Genomic DNA, 22,829 nt, shown 5'->3' with positions numbered 1-22,829 from the left:
GAGAAATTAGGAAAACTACCCCATTCACAATAGCTTTGAAAAAAATAAAATACTTGGGAATCAATCTCACAAAAGAGGTGAAAGACCTCTACAATGAGAACTACAGAACACTAAAGAAAGAAATTCAAGAAAACCTTAGAAGATGGAAAGATCTCCCATGTTCTTGGATAGGAAGAATTAATATTGTCAAAATGGCCATACTACCAAAAGTGCTATACAGATTCAATGCAATTCCAATTAAAATCCCAATGATGTACCTTACAGAAATAGAGCAAGAAATTATGAAATTCATCTGGAAGAATACAAAACCCAGAATAGCTAAAACAATCCTTGGCAGAAAGAGTGAAGCCGGGGGTATCGCAATACCAGATCTTCAACTCTACTACAAAGCAATAGTAACAAAAATGTCATGGTATTGGTACCAAAATAGAAAGGTGGATCAATGGTACAGAATAGAGGACACGGACACAAACCCAAATAAATACAATTTTCTCATACTAGACAAAGGGGCCAAAAATATGCAATGGAGAAAAGATAGCCTCTTCAACAAATGGTGCTGGGAGAATTGGAAATCCATATGCAACAGAATGAAACTAAACCCATATCTCTCACCATGCACGAAACTAAACTCAAAATGGATTAAGGATCTCAGAATCAGACCAGAGACCTTGCATCTTATAGAAGAAAAAGTAGGTCCAGAGCTTCAACATGTCGGCTTAGGTCCAGACTTCCTCAACAGGACTCCCATAGCACAAGAAATAAAAGCAAGAATTAATAACTGGGATAGATTCAAACTAAAAAGGTTTCTCTCAGCAAAGGAAACTATCAGCAATGCAAAGAAAGAGCCTACAGAGTGGGAGAAAATCTTTGCCAATCATACTTCAGATAGAGCACTAATCTCCAGAATCTATAAAGAACTCAAAAAACTCTACACCAAGAATGCAAATAATCCAATCGACAAATGGGCTAAGGAAATGAATAGACACTTCACAGAAGAAGATCTACAAGCAATCAACAAGCATATGGAAAAATGTTCAACATCTCTAGTAATAAGAGAAATGCAAATCAAAACCACCCTAAGATTCCATCTCACCCCAATTAGAATGGCGATTATCAAGAATACAAGCAACAACAGGTGTTGGCGAGGATGTGGGGAGAAAGGTACACTCATACATTGCTGGTGGGGCTGCAAATTAGTGCAGCCACTCTGGAAAGCAGTGTGGAGACTCCTTAGAAAACTTGGAATGGAACCACCATTTGACCCAGCTATCCCACTCCTTGGCCTATACCCAAAGGACTTAAAATCAGCATATTACAGAGATAGAGCCACATCAATGTTCATAGCTGCTCAGTTCACAATAGCCAGATTGTGGAACCAACCTAGATGCCCTTCAATTGATGAATGGATAAAGAAACTGTGGTATATATATACAATGGAATATTACTCTTCCATAAAGAATGATAAAATTATGGCATTTGCAGGCAAATGGATGAAACTGGAGAATATCATGCTAAGTGAGATAAGCCAATCTCAAAAAACCAAAGGAAGAATGATATCGCTAATAAGTGGATGATGACACATAATGTGGGGTGGGAGGGGTTAGTGTTGGGGTTGGAGTTGGGTTAAGGGAGGGGGGCAGGAATGGAGGAAGGAAGGACTGTATAGAGGGAGGGGAGGGACGGGAGGGGTGGGGGAGAAGCGAAAAAAATGGCAGAATGAATCAAACAACATTACCCTATGTAAATTTATGATTACACAAATGGTATGCCTTTATGCCATGTACAGACAGAGAAACAACATGTATCCCATTTGTTTACAATAAAAAAATATACTTGTATAAAGGCATCAAAAATATATATTTAGAGCTAAATTTAACAAAACATGTAGAAAATGTGCATACTGAAACCAACAAATCTTGCTGAGAGAAATGAAATTTTTAAATAAACAGTGAGTTATATCCTTGTTAAAAAAAAAAAGAATACAAACAAGGGCTGAGATTGTGGCTCAGTCGTGAAGTGCTTGAGGCACTGGGTTTGATCCTCAGCACCATAAACAAAACTAAATAAAATAAAGCTATTATAAAAAACCCACTCGAGAAAGAAAAGAATACAAACAAGCTGTTGAGTACAGTGGTACATCCCTGTACTCCCAGCTGCTCAGGAGGTTGAGACAGGGAGATCACGAGTTCAAAGTCAGCCTCAGCAAGACTGTGTCTCTAAATAAAATATAAAATAGGGCTGGGGGATGTGACTCAGTAGTCAAGTGACCCTGAATTCAATCCCCAGTACCAAAAAAATAAAAAAAACAAAAGAATACAAAGAAGCCTGTGATCCCAGTAACACTGGAGGCTGAGGCAGGAGGATCACAAGTTTGTGGTCAACTTATCAAGGTCATAAGCAACTTAGTGATACCCTATCTCAAAACAAAAAAAACAAAAGTAAAAAGGGCTGGGGATGTGCCTCCGAGGTAAAGAACCTCTGGATTCAATCCCCAGTACAAAAAAAAAAATACAAACAATAACAAATGCTGGAGAGGATGCAGAGTAAAAGGAACATTTCTACATTTTTGGTGAGATTGTAAATTAGTACAATCATTATGGAAATCAATATGGATGCTTCTCAAAAGACTAGGAATGGAATCACAATATGACCCATCTATACCACTCCTCAGTATTTATCTTAAAGATTTAAAATCACCTTAGTATAGCAATACATGCATACCCATGTTTACAGCAGCACAGTTCATAACAGCCAAACTATGGAAGCAGCCTAATCTGTCTGTCAATGGATGGATAAAGAAAATGAATATATACAGAAAGGAATTTTATTCAGTCATAAAGAATGAAATTGTGTCATTTGTAGGAAAATGGATGGAACCTGAAAACATTATGTTAAGTAAAATAAGCCAAACTCAGAAAGTCAAGGGTCATATGTTTTTTCTCATAGGTGGAAGCTAGAGAGGAAAAAGAAAAAGAAAGATGGTGAAGGATCTCATGAAAACCAAAGGGAGATCAGTAAAGTAGAGAAAAGGGACCAAATGGAAGGAGGAGGGAAAAGAAAAAGGAAATACTATGGAATGATATTGGCCAAATTATATTGTTATATGCATGTACAAATATGTAACAACAAATTCCAGTATTATGTACAACTCTAATGCACCAAAATATGAAAAAATTAAATAAATTTAAATTTCCTGACATACAAAGACTATCAATAATACATTAAATAATGAACCTTCTTTTTTTTTTTTGTAGTACTGGGGATTTAACTCAGGACGTCATGCATGGTAGGCAAATGTGCTACCCTCAAGCTACACCCCAGTCATTTTTTTTTGAGACAGGGTCTTGCTAAGATGTACAGGCTGGCCTTAAACTTGCAGTCCTCCTGCCTCAGGTATGTGCCACCACATAATATTTTTTTAAAGGAGACACAGACACACATATGTATATTTGCATAGGAAAGTTTGGAAGACTAAATAGTTATCTTGATATCAGTAATTCTGATAAGCACTATTATAACATTTTGCTGTATTTTGTTTTCTCCAAAAAGCATACATTATTTAATGAAATAAATAAAAGAGATGATGTGAAAATTTCTATTAACCTATCTAACATATTCTTCCTTCCTCTTGGATGAAAAACCGGTTCAGGTCTATTTGGCAAGTCCACAAAGGAACCCTACAAAATATAGTTAGTTTCAGATTTAATGAAATAAATTAAGAGGGTAATAACTCATGTGGTATTAAACTCATAAAAGCTCACTACCCATGTATATTCCTCAAACAAGTTCAAATACCAGTTTGGTTAATCCACTTCTGTAAGAATCCTGGGACATGGCTAGTTATAGCAGGCTGTTTTACAAGAGTCATATGATACCTAATGTTTATGAGGAGATTTAATTTTTTTTTGTGGTGCTGGGGATTGAACCCAGGGCCTTGTACATGTGAGGCAAACACTCTACCAACTGAGCTACATCCCCAGCCCAGGAGATTTAATTTTTAAGTAAAATAAAGGTACTAAAACTGAGTCAGTCTCTTTGAAATTTTTTTTTGTGAAAATTTTGTTTTCTATATCATTTAAATTTTCAGGATATTAATAAAAGGAAAGCAATTACCCAATCCTAGGCTGCCCAGACTATAGGATAAATGTTTTCCTATGACAGTCCAAGGAGCATAAGTATTACATTCAGAAAATTTATCATTAACTTATATAAATTGTCTACTGAAAGTTCAAGTAGTACTAAGTTTTATCTGGCATACTCAGCAAATTTCAGTGAAATGAGAAGCTAAATATATAGGTATATATATGTATATGTACATATATACTTTTATGTGTGTACACACAATCACGTGTCTCATATATATATATATCCCTGTTTTTAAACTGAATAACACATTTATATGACCTTCCATAGGACATATTGGTTAATAAAGTCCTATTTACTTTCTTTAATTGAACTGTCTTTTTTTTTTTTTTTTTTTTGCAGTGCTGGGGATTGAACCTAGGGCCTTGTGCTTGCGAGGCAAGCACCCTCCCAACTGAGTTATATCCCCAACCCTGAACTGTCTTTTTCTTCCACAGTGTTGGATCAAAACTCAAGGCCTTATATATGCTAGGCAAGTACACTACCACTGACCCACACCACTAACCCCACTGAATTACACTTTAAATGCCATCAAGAGTTCCCTTAAACAAATCACTTTATCTGTAAAAGGATTAAGTATCTAAGAGAAATGACTCTGGAGTCAGGCAACATTGGTTCAAATCCTGGCTGGCATCTTTAAGTTTCAGCTTTCCCTGGCTAGAAAATAAGAATAGGTTATAGCATTGCTGTGAGCACTAAGTGTGATAATCTATGCAAATTACTTAGTATAGCTTCCTCATACATGGTCAACTATCAATGCATAGGAACTGTTTTCTATTTTTTATTAGAAATATTACAATGTGTTGGTAGCATTAGGAGTCAAATCATGGAAACAACATTTTGCAAATCTGCAAAAACAAGCAATACTCTAAGTGATTAATTCTCACTTGGTGTTCATAAATGTTGACTACCGTGCTGGCAATATAGCTCATCACGAAGAGTGCCTGCCTCGCATGCTGGAGGCCCGGGTTCGAGTCCCCAGCACTGGGGTTGCAGAAATAACAAACAAACATAAATGTTGACTACCTACCTAAACCTATCTTCTGCCAGTCCCCCTATCACAGTCTCTTTTTTCCTTGTAGTACTGGTGATTGAACCCAGGCCTTGTGTGTGCTAGGTAATAAACACTCTACCACTGAGCTATACCCCCATACCTTTTTATGTTATTCTGAGACGGGCTCTTGCTAAATTGTCCAAGCTGGCCTTGAACTTTTGATCCTCCTGACTCAACTACTGAAGTAGCTGGGATTAGGTGTGTACCACCATGCCCAACTAAAAGCTCTTGTTTTATATTTAATCAGAATATCCATTACTGCTTGATATCTATTTCCTTTGATAAGTTACTGTTAGTCTCCCCCTTTCTAGAAAATAAACTCCATGAGAGCAGGAAGCATAATGGTTAAAAACACAGACTCAAAAGCCGGACTGAGCTGGGTCCAGTGACATACTCCTGTAATCCCAGGGACTCTGGAGACTGAAGCAGGAGGATCACAAATTCAAGGCCAGTCTCATCAAATTATCCAGGCCCTTTCTCAAAATAAAAAGGACTGGGAATATAACTAGGTGGTACAGTATCCCTGGGTTCCATCTCCAGTACTGAGTGGGGGTCACACCACCAGGGTTTGATTCTTATCTGATGATTACTAGCTGTATGATTGGAAAAGACACCTAACCTCTGTTCCTCGGTTTCCTTATCTGTAAAATAGGGATAATAACTTCATCTGTTTCAGAGGGTTGTTGTGAGAATTAAACAACTTAATATCAGTAATACACTCAGAACAGAACCAAGTACTCATTAAAAACTCAATAAATGTTAGTTATTATTATTGAGCTGGTTCACTGCTGTCATTCCTATCTATTGAACTGGCACCTAAAAAACATTTACTGGATAAATAAACAGTAAAAGCTCAATGCTCCAACTGAGTTGGTCTTATAGTTCAGCAAAGTTCTTAAAAGGTAAGAGATGGGAAAGAGAAAGACTGGGGAAAGGTGCTTTCAGTGGGATCAAATTCTCAGTTCACATTCCATCTACCACCCTAAGTAGAAAGGGTTGCTGGTCGCCATTGGGGAATCATCTAAATTCCTTCGGCAGCTAGGAAAATCCCTAGGTAACCCTTTCTCTACTATCAGCAGTGCTTTGTAGGTATTAACTGATTTAACCCTCACAACAACTTTGAGCTAAGCAATACCATTCATCTTAACAGATGGAACACAGAGGCACAAATAGTTTAAGTAGCTAAGTCTAAACCCAAACCCAAGAAGTCATGCAAGGCCCAAGTTCAATCACAGCAGAGAAAAAGCCTATTTTCAGAACTCATGCTTTTAACCACTAGGTATTTTAGTAGAATAAATGTCACCTAGCTATCTTTTTTATTGTGGAACCCTGTCATATCTACTCTCTGGAATTATTTTCTCTGGGGTCATTCAGTTTTCCAAAGATTCTCTAACCTTCTACCTGAGGAACAAGTTATATTTGCTGATATATTTGGGAGCAAGTTGAGAGGAAGGGGTTGCCCATTCGGTATTCAACTTCCACCGAATCTCCCAGCTTTAGTGCCCTCCACTTTGCCCCACTGTCCAGGAGCCCAGGGCCTTTCAGATTCACTTAGTCCAGAGACTACTTCCGGTCTCCTGCATCCTAGGGCATGACAGGGGATGTATAGCAGGAATGGGAAGAGACCTGCGCAGTCCAATTACTTTGTTCAGTTTTTAAAACCTTTCCCTTATTTTCAGTCTTTGGTCTCCTCTTTGTATTTCAGGAAGAACATTTAGCTTCAAGCACCAAGCCTCTCATGGGTAATGTGATATTAAAGAACTCACTACTTATTGATTTCTCACTTTACAGGAAGCTTCCCCCTCTTATCTGCTTCCTATTTTCCAGTAATGTGTTAAAATTATTCCTAATCTGATGCCCCTCTCTTGTTCTCTTTGTTATTTCAAGTTTAAGCCTGCATGCATGTTTCAGGGGATGGGGCAGGTTACAGAAGATAAAACCAGAGCCTTGGGCATGCCTAGGTAAGTGTTCTCCCACTGAGCTACAACCCCAGCGCCCCCACCCTTTTTGAGACAGGGTCTTGCTAATTTACCCAGACTGGCCTCCGGCTTGCAATTCTCCTGTTTCAGCCTCAAAAGTAGCTGGGATTACATATGTGAGAGACCACACCAGGACAGGTTTAAGCCTTTTAAAGTTTCACTACTTGCCAGTCATGGCATCGTTGAGGCAGGAAGAACACAAATTCAAGTCCAGACTCAGCAACTTATTGAGACACTCAACGACTTATCAATACCCCATCTCAAAACAAAATATTTTTAAAAAGGGCTAGGGGTTTAGCACCCTAGCCCTAGCTCAGTGGTATAGCACCCTGGGTTCAACCCCCAGTACCAAATGAATAGTTTCACTACCTGGGCTGGATATCAAGGCACATAACTGTTATTTCAGCCACTCTGGAGGCTGAGGAAGCAGATCAGGAGTTTGAGGCCAGCCTCAGGATCTTAGCAAGCCTCTGTCTCAAATAAACAATAAAAAGGGCTGAGGATATAACTCAGTGTTAAGAGTGCCTCTGGGTTCAGGGAGGGAGGGAGGGAGAGGGAGGAAAGAGAAAGGAAGGGAAGGGAAAGGAAGGGAAGGAAAGGAAAGAGAGTTTCATTCTTGTTACTTATGGTGGCATGGACATAGTCCCAGCTACCTGGGAGACAGAGGTGGGTGGATTGCTTGAGCCCAGGAGTTCAAGGCCAGCCTAGGCAACAGAGCAAGACCTTGTCTCAAAATAGAAATAAAGCTTCTTTACTGTCATAATATTAGAGTTTTGAGAAGGACAAGAGTTAAACATGTGTAGTCAGGTGGCCATGTTTAAACCCATATACTACTTTTATAGACATTTTTTTAGCCAGATGTGATGGTGCACACCTGTAACCCCAGTGACTTGGGAGGCTGAGATAGGAGGATCACAAGCTGGAGGCCAGCCTCAGCAATGCAACTTAACAAGACCCTGTATCAAAATAAATATTGTGTGTAGAAGTATATTAAATTTGAATAATTTAGTAACCACGGCAATAGTTAAGTCATTAAATTGACAATGTATCATAATTGTGCTATTATCAGAATAATTATCAATTATTTCCTTATATCAGATTGTTGTATTTCTTATAGTTTTGACATATTACATGTTGATGAGCTGTTCTCTCAGAGTCTGAAAGCTGTTTGACATTTTATAATTTCAGTGACTTTCATCAAAGCATTCATGAACTTCACCTATAATATCAGAAGTAAATAAATGCATTTGACATGTGCTAATTTACCTAAAATAAATAAAATTAAAAAGGGCTTGAAGTATAGCTCAGTGATATAGCACCCCTAGGTTAAATCCTTAGTACCACAAAAAAAAATGTTATTTTTCCAAATATAGATTTTAAAAATAGAAGATAAGGGCTGGGGATATAGCTCAATGGTAAAGTCTCTGCTTAGGATGGGTGAAGCCATGGGTTCAATCTTCAGAAGCACACTAAAAATAAAACAGAAAATGACTTGGGTTATAAGGGAAAATGGGGTAAAGGGAAGGAGAAGTAAAGGAATTAAGATGTACTGAGTTCCTATCATATACTGGGCATTTTAAAACACATTTTAATGCTGGCTAGGCATGGTGATGCATACCTGTAATCCCACTTGCTGGGGAGGCTGAGGCAGGAGGATCACAAGTTCCAGGTCAGCCTGGGCAACCTTGTGAGACTCTGTCTAAAACAAAACAAAACAAAACAAAAAAACTTTAATTCTAATAACTACATGAAACTGTTCTCTTTTTTAGAGAAGATGAAATTCAAGTTCAAAGAAGGAATGAGGGCTGCTTTGTCTAATGCCAAGAAGTTAATGAATGGTAAAATCTGACTCTTAACATAGACCTATGAGACTTCAAAAAGTATGCTCCTTCCCCTATTTTTGATGTTATCTGGAAAGAACAGTTCAGGCAAAGGTGACATGCTTAACTCAAGTAGTGGTCATCAGAGCTGGAATCAGGAAGAGGGTGGACGTACAGCAGCAGCATTATGGTGCTCTTCTCAAGCAAAGACAGAATACTCGCAGGTCAGCTTTGTACAGATATATGCAAAGATTAATGTATCAATATGTGGCACTGTGGTGACAGATGTATTCGTTCTCGCTCATCCTAAGAAGACAAACAAACAATATCCTCTTTTCACCTTAATCTAAAACAAATACATACTTTTCAACTCTCCTACTTCCTTACCATTTCCAGTATGTTTATATCTTCTACCTCTTCAGGCCAGCCAGTCATTCAATCCTGTTCCCTCAAGTTCTATAGAATCCCCCCAATCCTTTGCCTAACATAAAGAAACACATTCTAGCAGTATTTCCTCCCTGGGTTACAAAAGCAACTGGTTGTATTTTGCCCTGGCCAAAAAATATATTTAAAGGTTAGGGGTATCTTGACCCTACATTATCAAAAAAAGGAATATCCACTGCCTTGCTAGCACATTTCTCTGCATACACATCGTGTTTGTCAGCTTTCCATCACTGTGACAATATAGCTGAGATTAGCAACTTATAAGGAAGAAAAGTTTATTTTGGCTCAGTTTCAGAGGTTTCAGTTCAAAGTCACTTTGCCCTGCTATCTTTGAACCTGTGCCCAGACAGCATCACGGTAGGGAATGTGCAGTAGAGGAGGCTGCTTCCCTTTTGGCAGCTGGGAAGCAAAGAAAGAAAGGGCCAGGATCCCAATAGATCCTTCACGGTATGACCCCACTGACGTACTTCCTCCAATTAGGCCCCACCTACTAAAGTTTTTACTACCTCTCAATAGCATCATCAGCTAAGAACCAAGCTTTCAACTTATGATCTTTGGGGAACTTTTTCTTTTATACCAGGGATTGAACCCAGGGGTGCTTAACCACTGAGCCACACCCCCAGCCCATTATTTATATTTTCTTTAGAGACAGGGTCTCACTAAGTTGCTTAGGACCTTGCTAAATTGCTGAGGCTGGCTTTAAACTCATAATCTTCCTGTCTCAGCCTCCCCAGCTGCTGAGATTATAGGTGTAGACCACAGCACTCAGGAGAGACATTTAAGATCCAAACCATAACACATGATAAGCCTTCAAGATATATTTATTGAATGAATATCTTCAATTTTAAAATGTGTTCCTGGAACAGTTCTCAACTGATTTTGAAAATAAACTGTATTCTCTCTTTTTGGTACTGGGAATGGAATCCAGGGGAGCTTAACTGCTGTGCCACATCCCCAGCACTTTTTTATATTTTATTTAAAGACAGGTCTCCCTAAATTGCTTAGGGCCTTGCTAAGTTGCTGAGGCTGCCTTTAAACTCACAATCCTTCTGCCTCAGCCTCCTAAACTGCTGGGATTACAGGCGTGCATCACTGCACCCAGCTATATTTTCTCATAGAAAGAATGTTATGTATGATGACTAGGCTAACAGGTCAGTCTTTATAAGTTTATTTAGACAATAATGCAGCTGCACTATATATTAATAGTACTCTAATAATGGGCATGGTGGTGTATGCCTATGATCTCAGCTATCTGAGAGCCTGAGGCAGGAGGATCACAAGTTTGAGGCCAGCATGGGTAACTTAATAAGATCTATCCCAAAATAAAACTGTAAAGGACTAGGAATGTAGTTCAGTGGTAGAGCACTTACCTAGCACACATGAGACCCTGGGTTCAATTTTCACTAATGCAAAAAAAATTGTACTCTAACAATGTTTGTTATGGAAGTATGCATAAGCATTCTAATTAGTAAATTGAGATGCAAAGAAACATATATCTCCTGCTGACATTGCTAGCTGCAGATAAAAACTTCTCTTCCCCATGGAGGCAATGGTAGAGACGAGAATACTCTCTAATCCAGGACAGATAGCAATAAGGTCGAACACATATCAGGCCTTTCATGAATAAGGGTCATAATTAAATCAGCTGTTGGTATTCTGCTTAGAAAAGCAATAAAGCACTAAAAATAATACTGTATTTTAGAAAATCTTTTATATAAATGATTAATATCAAAATAGTTTTGGGTGAATGAACCGTTACACTGTTGATGGCAATATAAACTAAAAACTCTACAAGGTTTCCAAAAGACAATTTGGCCTAATTTATCAAAACCCTTTGCTATAGTTTGGACGATATACTCCCCCTCCAAAGGTCCATGTGTTAAACGTCTTCAGTTTGGCACTATTAGAAGGTAGTAGAAACTATAAGACAGAGGGCCCAGGCTGGGCATGGTGGTGCACACCTGTAATCCCAGTGACTCAGGAGAATGAGGCAGGAGAAATGCAAATTCAAAGACGGCCTTAGCAACTTATCAAGGTCCTTAGCAACTGAGTTAGACCCTGTCTCAAAATAAAAAATAAAAAAGGCTGGAGATGTGGTTCAGTGGTTAAATGCGCCTTGGTTCAATCTGTAGTACCAAAAACAAAAGAGGTGGGGACCAACAGGAGGTCTTAAATCATTTGAGCTGGACCCTAGAAGGCAACAGTGGGGCCCTGTCCCTTCCTTTTTGTCTCTTTCACACCCAGCAGTAAACAGGCTTCCTTTGCCACCTGCCCTACCACAATGTCCTATGCTATCATAGGCCCAAAGCAATGACCAATTAGTAATGGACTAAAATTACTAATTAAGAAACTTTTAAATTAATAAACATTTTTAAAGGACTGGGGCTGGATGCTGTGGCACTCACCTGTAATTCCAGTGATTTGGAAGGCTGAGGCAGGATTGCAAGTTCAAGGCCAGCCTCAGCAACTTAGCAAGGACCTAAGCAACTTAGCAGAGCCCTGTCTCAAATAAAAAATAAAAAGGACTGGGGTGTAGCTCAGTGGTATAGAGCCCCTGGGTCCAATCCCCAGTACCAAAAAAGCAAACAAAATCTCCAAAACTGTGAGCCAAAATAAACTTTCATCTTATCAGTTGATCATGTCAGGTATTTTACTACAGTAGTGGAAAGCTGATTACTATAGCCTTAAAATATATATACTATTTAGCCAAAAATTTCCACTTTGAAGAATATATAAAAGAAGGAAAAATTGCAATTGTACTGAGATGTGTGGTTAAGGATACTTATCACAATGTTGTCCATATTATTGAAAAACTGGAACTAAACTAAATATTGGTATAAAATTAGTCATCTAAATTATCCTATTTGTATTAAAAATGCATAGTTGTACACTTAATGACACAAGAAGATATCTGCGATGAGTTAGGTAAAGAGGGAGGGAGGGAGAGGGAGGAAAGGAGAGAGGCAGACTACAAAGAAAATGTAAACTACAGTCCTATTTTTATAAAAAATATTCTATACACTTACATACATGAGGGGATGGGGATGTAGCTCAGAAGTAAATGGCTTGTCTAGTATGTGTGAGGCCCTGAGTTCAATCCCCAGCACCACAGGAAAAAAAGTAATATATTCATGAAAACATGAGAATATATTATGTGAGAAAAATACCTTTACGATATACCAGAATTTTTTAAAATTTTTAGTAATTGTTGATGGACAACTGCTTATTTATATGTGGTGCTGAGGATCGAACCCAGTGCCTCACACATGCGAGGTAAGCATTCTACCACTGAGCCATGACCTCAGCCCAATACCAGAATTTTAACAGTGGCTAACCCCAGGTGGTGGCATAAAGGGTGATTTTTACTTTTTTTCATTTATTTAGTAGGTATTTATTGACATCTTACTATGTTTATGGTATCATTCTAGGTGACAGTGATATAGCAGTGAAGAACAGACACAGTCTGTTTTTATGGAACTTATATTCTAAAAATGGGAGATGGACAATTAGTAAACAAAGAAACCTATAGTCAGTGGGGTACAGTGGCACATGGCTATGGTCTCAGTTATTGGGAGGCTGAGGCAGAAGGATTACAAATTCAAAGCTACCCTGGGGAACAGAGCAAGACACATCTAAAAGGAAGGAAGAAGAAAAGGAAATATATAAAATCAAGTTGTAATAAGTGCTATTAAGAAAATAACAAATCCTAGAGAGAGATTTATATACTGCCTGAATTCTGTTTTCATACTAAGTACTTATCAACATTCTAGTCAGAAAAAAAGTATTTTTATTTTGGAAAAAGTAAATGCATTTCAAGGATGCTTTTGGAGGACTCCTGTATCAGATCCCCTTCAAGATCTATGAATGACTAAAATTTAAAGGGTATAGTTTGGTTGTTTGGAAAAAATGATTTGTACAAAATGCCTCATTCCTTAATGTTGCTCAATAAAAAATATACAGATTTTTATAGCCATGCTGGAGGCTCAATTTTGTGGGATTCCCAGAGTCTCTCTTAAAACTTCTCTACTCAATATAAGAAGAGCCTAATAAACCCAAAAAGTTGTTTTGTGTCAGTTCCAAAATTGCAGTATTGTCACTATGAGACAACTATTGAGATTGTTTTATGGAGATGAAGGAAAAGTCTTGTTGCTTTCTGCAAATGAAGACAACAAGCCAAGCCTTTCTCTCAGTTCTCGGAGACCACAAAGTTCCAGGACAAGAAGTCAAGAGATGAAGGCAAAAAGGGACCTAGAACTGAAATCACAGAGATATTATGAGCAAGGAACAAGTTTTTCTAAGTATACCCTCCACTGATACATGATATAATAAAACATGTCTGTGTTTTTGAAAGCCTAGATATTAAAAACCTCCTATCAGGAAGACAAGGGCATGGATACTGAGGGCAGTTTTTACTGAGCTATTTTTACTGTGCACTAGCCCTCCTCTTAACCAACAAATTGCATTCAGAAAATTATGGTTTTCTGAGGAATTTCTGTACTGCTTTCCAGAGTGGCTGCACCAATTGTCCCACCAACAATGTATAAGTATACCTTTTCCTCACATCCCCATTAATATGTATTGTTACTTGTACATCAATGTTTATAACAGTTCAATCAACAATACCTAAACTACAGAACCAACCTGGGTGCCCTTCAACAGATGAATGGATAAAGAAAATGTGGTACATATACAAAATGGAGTATTACTCAGCCATAAAGAAGAATGAAATAATGGCATTTGCCAGTAAATGAATGGATCTGGAGATTATCATGCTAAGTGAAATAAGCCAGTCCCAAAAAGCTAACGGTTGAACGTTTTCTCTGATATGTGGAAGCTAATCCACAATAAGGGTGGATGAGGGGAAGAACAGAAGTTCAAGAGATTAGACAATGGGAAGGGCAAAAAGGGAAGGATAATAGGAAAAGGAAAGATAATAAAATGAATCTGACATAATTTCCCTATGTAGATATATGAAAACATCATAGTGAATCCCACCATCATGTACATCCACAAGAATGGGATCCTAACTAGTATAAGATAAATTCCCTGCTTGTATAATCATATCAGAATGGATTCTTCTGTCAAGTATAACTAAAAAGAAACAATAAATTTTAAAAAAAGAAAACTATGGTTGCAGACTTAGAGGTATAGCTAATGACTACAGAGGACAAGTTACTCCTACAGTGATGAAGTCTATAACCCTGGCTTCATTAGTACTATTTACTCAGTCACACTAAAAAAGTACTGTGTAGATTTATACCACAAACCCCAGACATACAGCACTTGACTCATAATGGCAGAAATCATAATACTCAGCACATGGTAAGTCTTCAATCTTATTATGCAAAGGTATCACTCCTGTTAGGTAAGAATATAATCAATCTTACTAGTATTTTTTTAAAAGTAGTTAACATATTGGTAGAAAAACCATCTGGGCCAGGCATGATGGCACATGCCTGTAATCCTAGTGACTAGGGAGGCTAAGGCAGGAGGATCACATGTTGGGGGCTAGTCTCCACAACTTAGCAAGGCCCTGTCTCAAAATAAAACAAATTAAAAAAGGAAGAGCTGGGGAGATAGCTCAGTTGGTAGAGTGCTTGCTTTGTAAGCTACAAGGCCCTGGGTTCGATCCCCAGCACCGCAAAAAAAAAAAAAAAAAAGGAAGAGCTGGGGATGTGGCTCAGTGGTAGAGTACCCCTGGGTTCAATCCTCAGGCACACCGACCATTTGTGGGACAGGGCCTGTAGCTCAATGGTAGAGCACTTGCCTGGCTTGTATAGGGTGCTGGATTGGATCTTCAACACCACAGAGAAAAAAGAAAATCTATTTTGTCATAATTTTTATAGCTGAAATGTTTATATAGTATAATTACAAGATAACTTAGGACACTTTATCTATATTTCAAAATTCTTTTGACTTTTTATAACATTCTTATTTTTCATATATTTTCTCCTCTTATCCGAAGATCCAAAGAACAATTTTCACCATGAAAAAAGCAAACACTTTTAAAAATAAAGTCCAAATCTATTTCCCCACACACACACATATCCCCTCGATTCCTTTACTGTACTTTTCATAGATTTTGGTTAATAAAGGTGAAAAATCTGATTACATTTTCTCCCACTCAAAGTTAAATAACTGTCAGGATAGATTAAGAATGTACATCAACAGTTTCAGGAAAGGAGTTTCAAAGAAAGGAAATAACAATTCAAAAGTGTCAAAGACAAATGTTTAGCCAGGTTGTTTTTATACAGATGAACATAAATGAATTCAGAGAAGGCCTATGTCACTTTAGTCCTTCAGAGTTTTCAACTGGCAAGTTTAAAGTGATTTGTTATCATAAATAAGAAGCAGCCCAAATATAGCCTTCTCAAATTCACTGTATTTCTGGAAATAAAACAAATTGTGTGATAACTCAAAAGCACATCTGTTGAACAGAAACAAAGACAAACAGTCATCAGAAATAATACTTACTATTGCCAGGCACAGTGGTATGAACCCATAATCCCAGTGACAAGGGAAGCTGAGGCAAGAGGATCCCAAGTTCAAGGCCAACCTCAGCAATTTAGCCAGGCCCTAATCAACTTAGGCTTGTCTTGAAATAAAAAATATAAAGGGTTGGGGATGTGGGACATGGTGGTTAAGTGTCCCAGGGTTTAATCCTTAGTATCAAAATAATAATAATAACAATAATTCCTATTTTTTTTAATTTAAAGTGCAAACTCAGGGTTGGAAATATACCTCAGTACTTAGAGCACTTATCTGTCTATCATGTGAGAAGGACTGGTTCAATCTCCAGGACTGAAATAAAAAGTTTTGTTTTATTTAAGGCAGTACACTAAGACTATAATGGCTGAAATCTTTAGAAAACTAGTTCTGGTTGATGTGCTTTACCTAAAAGAGATCTCTCTCCCACTTTAGACATGCAATATTCATAAAGCAGATGCCTACATTTAATTAGTTTGCTTTAAGAGGGATGCACCAAGCTGGGATTATAGCTCAACGGTACAGCACTTGCCTAGCATGTGTGAGGCACTGGGTTCAATTACCAGCACCCCATATAAATAAATAAAAATAAAGATTCATTGACAACTAAAAAATATTTAAAAATAGAAAGATGCACTTTTTCTCTGTGTGTGCTAGGCATTGAACTCAGAGCCTCATACAGTCTAAGCACATACCATCTTCTACCACTGAACTATACTCCAAGATTCACATTTTTAATTCTAAAAATCTGTAAGGAGTTAAGCTACAACTAAATTCTAAATTTTGATTTCATATATTCTGTCAGATCTTTGAAATAAATTACAAAGCACTTCTTGACTACTTCCTTTTTTTTTTTCTTTTGGTAGTGGGGATTGAACCCAGGGGTGTTTTTTACCACTGAGCAACATCCCCAAACCTTTTTTTTTCCTTTTGAGACAGGGTCTCACTAAGTTGCTGAGGTCCTCGCTAAGTTTCTGAAGTTGGCCTGGAACTTGAGATTCTCCTGACTCAGCCTCTGATGTACCTGGGATTACAGGCATGCACCACAACACCCAATGACTATTTGCCTTTTCTTTCTAATTCTGATGAAAGCTTCACATGCATGTACACATATGAGTACAGAGAAACACACGCAAACAGGACAAATTATTTGTGTGTGTTATTTACAAGAACTTACAGTTAAAATTAATTTTGTCTAAGGGCTAGGGATGTGGCTCAGTGGCAGACTGATTGCATAGCATTTGCAAGGCCCTGGGTTCAATCCCCAGCACCGCAAAAATAAATAAATAAATAAATAAATAAATAAATAAACAGAACTAATTTTGTCAAATGTTTTATCACTGACAATACCTCCCTTTGGAAGGGGTGTAGATATAAATTTAGGACATTTATATTTATAGATATAAATGTAGGACATTCAGCACAGACAAAGGTAAACAGATCAAAATAGAAAAAGTATAAATACAGCACTCCCCCTTGGAATTTTCTTTTTCTTTCTCACAATTTCACAGATAGAAAATTTCTTCTTACCATACATCTTAACAACCTCAGCAAACAATTTATTTCCTTAATAAGTCAATATATTTCACAACTTCACTTAACGGAAGCACCTGTGACTTCTCTTCGCATATGTGAATGTCTAGCATCACTACTCTTTTTTTTTCAGTATTTTCAGTTGTTGATAGACCTTTATTTTATTTATTTACATGCGGTGCTGAGAATCAAACCCCATGCCTCACACATGCTAGGCAAGTGCTCTACCAAGCCACAACCCCAACCCAACTAGCATCACTACTCTTGTGCTTTGGGTCCATTAAGTAAAATAAGGGTCATGGGGCTGGAGATATAGCTCAGTTGGTGAAGTGCTTCCCTTGTATGCACAAGACCCTGCGCTCAATCCCCAGCACCACAAAAAAAAAAAAGAGAGAGAAAGGCCATTTGAATGCAAGTCCGGCAATACTATGACAGTCTGAGATGGCTACTAAGTGACTTATGTGCACGCAGTGTATATAGCATAGAAACACTGGGCAAAGGAATGATTGACATCCTGGGTGGGACTGAGATAAATCTGATCATGGTATTTGGAAGGGTGTGCAATTTATAACCTGTGAGTTATTTTTAAAAAAGAAAAAAATAAATTATGAATTGTTCATTTCTGGAACTTTTCATCTAATATTTTCAGATTATAGTTGACTGCAGGTAATTGAAACCTTAGAAATCAAAATTGCAGTAAATTGCAGATACTATTGTATCTGTGATGAAAGATGATACTATCATACTTTGATGTGACTGAAACAAAAGTGAGTTTGACCCAGTGGCTTGGGAGGCTGAGGCAGGAGTATAGAAAGTTCAAAGCCCAGTCTCTACAACTTAGAGAGGTCCTAAGGAACTGTCAAATAAAACATAAAAAGGGATAGGGATGTGACTCAGTGGTCAAATGTTCCTGGGTTCAATCCTTGGTACTGAAGAAAGAGTGAGTTTGATGGAAATGACTGAATTAAGCTGAAAAGCTTCATAGTTATAAGCTGAGTGACCAAAGTTTAAGTAGAACTTGGGGAATATAAAAATACAAATGAAGAACCAAAATGATGGTTTAATCAAGAGAGATAAAACTTAGACATGGAAGCAGGAAAGTTAGTTTGTCTACTCAGAAATGAGGTGTGGGATTAGGGCAGGAAAGAAATAACAATAACATATCCTTACATTCATACAGCACATTTCTGTTTACAAAGGAGTCTTTCATGAATTATTTCATTTGAGACAGAAGACATATTCATTAGATAATAAATTTATTCAATATACAATAATACTTTTGGCATCAAATACACTTGAATTTAAAACTAAATTCTGCCACTTTTTAGCTGGCAATCATCCATTTTGATCTCTCTGATGATCAGTATCCTCATCTGAAAAATACAGAAAACTTTTACTCAAGGGATTGTTGAAAAGATGAAATGAAATTACATGCATAAAGTGATTGCACATAATTTTATCTCCTTTTCACCTTACTACTATTGCTAACTGCTTAATATTTTTGCTAAGCCCAGCTAGGGATACAAAGGAGTAAGACATAAGCCTCAAGGAGCTCAGGGAAGCATGGTGCACTGGTAGCCCAAAGACTAAAGGGAGGGAATTCAGGAAAATTTCACAAATGAAATGCATTGTCTCTTTTTTTTCTTTAAAATATAAAGGATAAATGTCAACTGGAGAAAACCCAAAAGTAAAAAAGTAAATGTAAAAATAAACAACAAATTCATTCACTTCATATAAGAGATAACCAATGATAATGAGCTGAGGTGTCTACGTGTGTGTGTGTGTGTATGTGTGTAAGTTAGGAGGCTGTTACACTTTTACCTATGTATGTACACATATTTTTAAATACTTTTAGTTGTAGATGGACACAATACCTTTATTTTAGTTATTCATTCTTATGTGATGCTAGGAATCGAACCCAGTGCCTCACACATGCTTGGCGAGCACTCTACCACTGAGATACATACCCAGTCCAAACATACATATTTTTAATAAATGATACACTACTCTGTTTTATAATGTTTTATAATGTTTCTTTTCATTCAGTGCTATAAAATGACCATTTTTCTTTGTCAGTCAATGTTATTTGATCTATTTTTGTCCTTGGGATTGAACCCAGGGCTTCACACATAGTGACTTTTGATATATAATACCTAATACTTTTACCTAACTGAATCCTCACAACAATCTGATTGGAGAGGTCCTATTTTTGTCCGCATTTTATAGATGATAACATTGAGACACAGAGAGAGTAAAATCTTTCCCAATGACACACAGCCAGTAAGTGACAAAACTGAAATGTGAAGCCTGACCCAGATCTGTGGAGTTTTTTTCCTGTTTCTGGGGATTTAACCCAGCCAGGGCCCTATACATGCTAGATAAGCACTCTACCAACTGAGCTACATCTCCATACCCCAAATTCTGTGCTTTTTAACCACTAATATATATGCCATATAGATGTATATTTTTCAAAGTGCTGGAGATTGAATGCAGGGCCTTGCACATGCTAGACAAATGCTCTATCATTGAGCTCTACCTCCATCCCTACATGCCTTAATTTTAAAAGGATGGCTAGAAGCCCATTATATAAACGTACCATAATTTAGTCAATCTATTATTGTTAGGTGATATGGGTTTTAAAGATTAAGTAGGTTGTGTTTATCTATAGTTCTAGCTACAGGGGAGGCTGAAGGAGGACTGCTTGAGACCAGGAGTTCAGAGCCACCCTGGGCAACATAGAGATACCCTATTTTTTAACAAAATATGAGTACGAGGTCTCTAGACAAATGAAAAGAAATTCCAAACAAAGGGGCTATGAATAAAGTTACAAAGTTGTGGCACACATGATGAGAGTATGGCTGATAGGGCTGGAGCATATGGTGTGAGTGGGACAGGAGGTTGGAAAGGTAAGTAAAGTCAGATCATGAAGGATAAACAAGAAAGGTACAAGTCTGGAGTCGGTAAAAGGGTACTGCCTGACAATGGAATATTCGATCACAAAAAGGGATGAAACTCAAACACATACTGACATGTGGATGAAAATTAAGACATTAAGTTAACAAAATAAACCAGATACAAAAGGGCAAATATTTTACGATACCATTTTTAAACAGTGCCTACCTCATAAATACGTGCATTTATTACATATCAATAAAAAAGCCCAGAATAGCCAGGCATGGTGATGCACACCTATAATCCCAGCTACTCAGGAGATCGAAGCAGGAGGATAAAGTCAGACTGGGCAATTTAGTGAGATGATGTCTTAAAATAAAAAATTAAAAAGGCTGGGGTTGTAGCTCAGGGGTAGAGTGCTTGCCTAGCATGTGTGAGGCACGGGGTTTGATTCTTAGCACCACATATAAATAAATTAAATAAAGGTATTTTATCATCTAAAAAATTTTTTAAAAAGAAAGTAGAAGTAACCAGGGAGTGGGGAAAGGGAGAATGGAAATTTATTGTTGACTTTTGGTTCAGAACAATGAAAAAGTTATGGAAATAGATAATAGTGACATTTGTACAACATTGCAAATAGTCAGCATTGCAGAACTGTACACTTAAAATGATTTAAAATGGGCAAGGTGTGGTAGCACATGACTGTAATCCCAGCAACTCAGGAGGTTGAGGCATGAAGACCACAAGTTCAAGGACAGCCCGGGCAACTTAGAAAGGCCCTAAGCAACTTAGGAAGACCTTGTCTCAAAATGAAAAAAAAAATTGCTGGGGATGTGGTTCAGTAGTTAAGCACCACTGGGTTCAAGCCATGGTACCAAACACACACACACACACACACACACACACACACACACACTCTCTCTCTCTCTCTCTCTCTCTCTCTCACACACGAAATGGTTAAGATGGCAAACTTTATATTATACGTGTATATATATGTGGGCAGATACACACACACACATATATATATATATACACATACATTTATATGTATCTGCCCACATATATACATACACACATATAACCACAATTTTTTAAAAAGGCTATTGACCAGAAAGAGACTGAATTGATAGGGAGGAAGGAGCAAGCCAGGCATGGCGGTGCGCACCTATAATCACAGCAACTCGGGAGGCCAAGGCAGAAGGATGGCAAGTTTGAGGCCAGCCTCAACAACTTAGCAAGTACCTGTCTTAAAATGAAAAAATAAAAATGGCCAGGGATGGAGCTCAGTGTAAGAGAGCCCTTGAGTTCCATCCCCAGTAACAAAAAAAGAGAAAAGTAAAAAAAGAAAAAGAAAAAAAGGAGGGAGCAAATCTGGGAAATATTAATAGACAACAGACTGGGTGATGGACTAAATGTGGTGGGGTGAGGGAAAAAACAGCTCTTCAGTTTCCAGATAGACAGGAATAGCATTATCAGTTTTCTATTATAGATAAGGAAATAAAAGTCCAGAAATAACAAAATAACTTATCCAAGGTCATGGTTTATTAATTTAAAAAAAATGGAACTGAAACACCAGACTGAAATTCAGTACTTTCCACTACAATATAACTCATTCAAAAAAAGAATATTGTCTCACATTTGAATAGCACTCTGATTTACAAAGCACTTTCACAAACATTATTTCACTCCCCAGCAAAATTTCACAATAACCTGTGAGTTAGACAAGGCAGGTATTGTCATTCTACTGACAAGTATACACTTAAATAGAGTAAGGAAATTGACACAACTCCTTTAAATACTCAAATATCTAAGCTTTATCTATTGTATTAAAGAGGGGCCTTATGGTGAGAAGAGAAGGAATTCAAATGAACCTGGTAGGCTTACCACGGCTGCTACATGTAGTAGGTATTGACTGAAGGGAGAAAACAAGCTAGAAATGGAAGTGGTTTGGGTAGGTTTCAGGTCTGCCATATTTCATAACTCTATGTCATAATTTTTACAGACTATGACTGCTGCCCCCTGGATTTATGTAACACAACAGTCCTAGATAAAATAAAGTGTCTTCAACTTGCAGATCAGGATCTACTGGTAGATCAAGAAACTTCACATCCTGGAGCACTAAACTGGTTCCCAAAAATGTTTTCTCCTCTCTGCTACATCCCCTTTCTTTTCCATGATCCTGCTGAGATTCTCAGTGTGAGGGGAGAACCAAAACAGAAATTATTTCTCAGAGACTACACTGTCAGTATCTGTCCTAATCTTACGACTGTACAGTTAAAAGAAACTCTTCCTGAGCTAGGGGTGTAGCTCAGTTGAAGAGCACTTGCCTAATGTGCAGGAGGCTAGGAGTTCAATTTTCAGCAAAGCAAAAAATAAAAAAGAAGCTCCTGCTTATAAAAAGAGAGAGATCATCATTAAAAAAAAGACTGGGAGGAAACAAAGGTGGTCTTGTGTGATCATCTCAGTATAGTGGGAAAA

At 37.6% G+C, this 22,829-nt stretch overlaps 1 protein-coding gene and 1 non-coding gene across 2 annotated transcripts in view; both read right to left on the bottom strand.

Moving 5' to 3' along the window:
* Positions 1-22,829, bottom strand: part of Atp7a (ATPase copper transporting alpha) — a 143,648-nt gene that overhangs the window by 109,367 nt on the left and 11,452 nt on the right.
* On the bottom strand, positions 3,906-3,979 carry Trnav-cac (transfer RNA valine (anticodon CAC)). The gene has a single exon. It is a non-coding gene; the product is annotated as a tRNA-Val (tRNA).

The sequence above is a fragment of the Sciurus carolinensis genome, chromosome X (assembly GCF_902686445.1).
Source record: "Sciurus carolinensis chromosome X, mSciCar1.2, whole genome shotgun sequence".
Lineage (NCBI taxonomy): Eukaryota > Metazoa > Chordata > Mammalia > Rodentia > Sciuridae > Sciurus > Sciurus carolinensis.
Note: the sequence above shows the minus strand (reverse complement) of the source record. Positions and strands in the feature narration are given on the sequence as shown.